This window comes from Typopeltis vanoorti, chromosome 21, assembly GCF_054136105.1.
Source record: "Typopeltis vanoorti isolate ZY-2024b chromosome 21, IOZ_Tvanoo_1.0, whole genome shotgun sequence".
NCBI lineage: Eukaryota > Metazoa > Arthropoda > Arachnida > Uropygi > Thelyphonidae > Typopeltis > Typopeltis vanoorti.
The window spans coordinates 19342501-19346776 of record NC_143569.1 but is presented as its reverse complement, the minus strand read 5'-3'; the positions used below and the strand labels follow the sequence as shown (position 1 = coordinate 19346776).

Below are 4276 nucleotides of genomic sequence, written 5' to 3'. Positions count from 1 at the left end.
CAACGGACATATTCAAATACAGAAGACCAAAAGCTATATTGGCCTCCTTTAGTGATGCATAATCTCCATGCCCAATCAGGGCGAGCATTCTGCTCATAAATTTTACCTTCACTGCAACCACAACAGATAGCGGGGAATATGAAAAGCATCTTGCTTCACCCCTAAAGACATAAATGTCAATTGTCAATTGTCAGGTCGTTATCGCTTCTCGGCCTTTTGGCTAGGATCAAAGCGAGAAGTAGTTTTTTTAGTATATTATGTTCTTAATAGAAAAGTAGTATCTATGTTAATATATGTTTTTCTCCTAGAATTTCAGCTCTACGAAGGATATTTGCAGACCTGTTCCGAAGTTTTGATATTTGAGGAAGAAGAAGTGCCTGGATCTCGCCCCACGACTGCCACGATCTGCCCTGGTGAAGGACTACCTCAAGGATCAGCTCACTCCGGTGCCGTGACGTCATCAGTCCAGTTCCTGTCATCGACTCTGCCTGGCGCTCTGGATTGTACGGACACGGACGTCTGAGGGAGATCCTAGGGTAAGACCTTCTTTGTTCTCTCGAACACCGCCCTAACTTTAGTGGGTTTTCCCCCAACCCAGAGAGCTATGACCTCTTTTTCACCGAGAGTCAGAACGCTCGGGTTCGAGTTAGATCCAGGAATCGACAAAAGTACGTTAGCAAAAGCCCTCATTGATAATATAGGAACCAAAAACATACTTGGGCTCACGCCTTATGGTTCAGGCAGGTTCCAAGTTGTTGTAAAAGATATAGAAACCAGGGATAGATTAGTGGAAGGGCTACTATGTGGAGGAAAAACAGTATACCCCTTTGTGGTGGGAATCTTCCTAAAGCCAGTAAAGATAGAGAGATTTCCGGTAGAATACCTAGAAGAAGGAACAGACATGATTAAGAGTTTTTTCTCTAAATGGGGAGCCGTCAGCAACGTTATCGTGGCAAACGACGCTGACTTCCCCGATTGGAAGACCGGAGAAGTTACCTTCCTTATAGATATGAAAAAAGAAATCCCGAACTTTGTTTTCCTGGGATCTACCAGGGTAGTAGTTAACTACCCTGGAGTCAAGAGGCAATGCTATAGGTGCAGCTCCTCGGAACATCTGAGTGCAGCCTGCACAAAAAACAAATGTCGTAACTGCATGGCGGCAGGGCATCACATCAGCCAGTGTAAGGCACCCTGCCTAAAATGCAGTAACGAAAATCACAAAGTAGACGTCTGCCCAAACAGGACCTATGCAGAACGATTGGGAAGCGTCACCTTGCCATCAAACACTACTGCGAGTGCTAGTGCACCGACACCAGCAGAAGAGCCTACGAATCCCCAGTCTGCAACTAATACGGTAATAAGAGAACCAACTGCAGAAAAAGCCAACACGCAGCTACCATCAGAGACCCAAGGCAGAAATAGTAACAACAGGGAAGAAGAAATTACTCAGATCCCTGTAGAGTCGGATAATACTTCACCAGCTAAAGAAAAAGAAACAGAAACGGCCACTACCAGAACAACAACGGTGGAACCTACCTCCCCACAACCTGAGGTCGGATCATTTGATTGGTTCAACAGCCCAGAGGTGAAAAGTTTAAACCTGACATACACAGAAGCCTACGAGATCAGGGACGCATACGTCACAAGGAGAGAACAAGAAAGAGCAGCTCGTGAAGCTGCAAAAAGTGCAGGAAAAGATTCTCGTGACGGTGCAGCAGAAACCCAATCAAGCGAGGAATCCTCATCTGAAGAGGAAGATGACTCAGGAGATGAAAACGTGCAGGATACGGAACCTGCCGTAATGGAAGTCACTAACGGATCCGTTATCCTAAAACACTCGAAGCAACCACAGTATGTTAAAGACAAGCTGTTCAAAAAAATGGGCAAAGATGGGGAACCTTCGTTCTTATTCCTTAAGAACAGCACGGGGTTCAAATGGGGAGAACTGTACTTCGCGGATATCACCAAGGCCGAACCAGATCCAGTCCAGTGTCATCTAAGACTGAACCAGACCCAAGCTACCGCATTTTGCGAATTGCTAAATTCGCTGTCGCATGCGGAAATGAGGACACAACATCCACAAACCCTCATGGAGTATGCTAGGAAATTTGCAAAGAAGTAGGGAGGGAAAAAAAAAAAAAAAAAAAAAAAAAAAAAAAAAAAAAAAAATAGGTCCATATTTAGTTCAAATAGGAAGGGGAAGATCTGGAATCCCGAGCTGCGAAGGCTTACGTCGAGGCGGTGTAGCTCCTTGTGGGCTGCATCACTCGGGCCAGGCTCTTCCCCTCTCCCTTTCTGTTCCCACATCTGTCTAATGAAGTGTATGAGTATATGTGTAAATGTATGTGTATCCTCTATTCATTTGTCTTCCACTCGCTCTCCCCGGACAGCCACCTGAAGAGGTGACTGGCCGGGGGGGGGGGGGCTGGGGGGAGGAACGGATGGAGGGAGGAAATGTCTGATTGTATGAGTGTATGTGTATCCTCTATTCATTTGTTTTCCACTCACTCTCCCCGGACAGCCACCAGAAGAGGTGACTGGCCGGGGGGGGCTGGGAAAAAGAACGGATGGAGGGAGGAAATGTCGGAGATCTGTTTGGTTTCTCACTCTTGAAGTGAGGCCAGGCAGATCGACTGAGGCCTCTGTACCTAACTACTACTATCAACTCTACCTATCTACTCCTCTCTTACTATCCAGCTGACCCTCAGCACAACTTTGTACTCTTAAAAGGCCAATGATGAGATGATATGAACTCCCATTCTATCTGTTCTTATCAGCTTAATATCTGATACGGAGGTCCATCGGACCCCAAGATGTTAAACTGATTTTTGGAACTCGGCGGAATGATCGGGGCTCGCTCCACGTCTGCCACGAGTTGCTCTGGCCTTGCACTACCTCCAGAGTCGGCTCATTATATCGAAACCAAAAAAAAAAAAAGGCGGGCTGATCGCACCGGCACCCACACAGAGCGGAGGGAGTCTTCCGCCCGGCTATCTTTGCGAACCGGTTCCAGGGTGCCTCTTCCAAGATGAAGGGAAGGGCAGCCACGCCAAAACACGTCGCAAAACTTTCGACGTCGCTGTTATCTTTGTGACCCGGGTCGAGCCCGGTTCCTGTGAGACGAAGGGAAGCCACTCCAAACACACCGCAAGAATTTCGACGTCACGTGACTCATAAGAGTTGTGCTCGCTACTACACGAAAAGACCAAAATAAAAAAAAAAACACACCAAAGCTCGCTGATGTAGGTAGGGGGTGGGGGGAGGGGAGGCGTATTTTATTGTTTTCATGTGTACTATATACCCGCCATGTCTTTTTATTGTTTTCATGTGTACTATATACCCGCCATGTCTTTTTTTGTATTCATGTGTGCTATATAACTGCCATGTCTTTTTTTGTTTGTCTGTGTATTACATTACCCCGGCGTGTCTAATAACGACCTGCAAATGCGACGCGTGTTGTTCTAGTCCATTTCCTCTACTGAAAACGCGAAATCGAATCGGGGGGGTGGGATCGTCACGAAGTTTGAGTTGGCGTCTACCAACAAGATGGGATTTGCTGTAGATATAGGCGTGCTGATGAAGGTACGGTTTCTGATTGGAAGGGCTGGCCTTGCATCGCCACTTCTTCAGATCAGAGTCCCTCTACGAGCCCCGTGCTTCCGCGCAACGGGTGCAACTTTAGGACCCGGGTCGAGCCCGCTTCCTACAGCGAACGCAAGGACGAAGGAACCATCTCGGAAGGCGTCGCCTCCAGAAGACCTTGAAAGTCTCTCTGAAAGAAGCAGACCGCACACCCGCGGCGTGCGGTCATCGCAGGGGAAGACCACCTTCTTCCGGACCGCAGGTCGTTATCAGCTACACAGGATTAAACCATGCTGTTGTGGCTGGACCTACCGAACCAACTCATCTCAGTACATCTGGCACTGCTGACATCTTGGATATAGCCATCCTGCAAGACATTAAACTACAGTACAGCCTTACATCACTAAACGAGCTGTCGTCGGATCACAACCCAATTCTACTGCAATTGGGAGAACAAGAATGCCTGTCTCCTCCTCATTCAGGCATATCGTGGGAGAGATTGTCTAAAGCACTTCGGGATCAAATAGGACCCGTCCCACACATATGCACACCAGAAGATGTGGATTCTGCAGTGACTAGCCTCACCCAACAGATTAAGTCCGCTATAATGGTTGCAACCTTCCAGAAACCTGTTCCCAAGCCTGATCGTTTGCCTGAGGACATTATGGACCTGATCAGAGAGAAGAACAGAGCT

At 47.6% G+C, this 4276-nt stretch overlaps 1 pseudogene; it reads left to right on the top strand.

Annotated features, from left to right (window-relative positions):
- The first annotated feature begins 2709 nt into the window (after positions 1–2709).
- On the top strand, positions 2710–2917 carry LOC150094661 (U2 spliceosomal RNA; annotated as a pseudogene).
- Positions 2918–4276: the final 1359 nt, after the last annotated feature.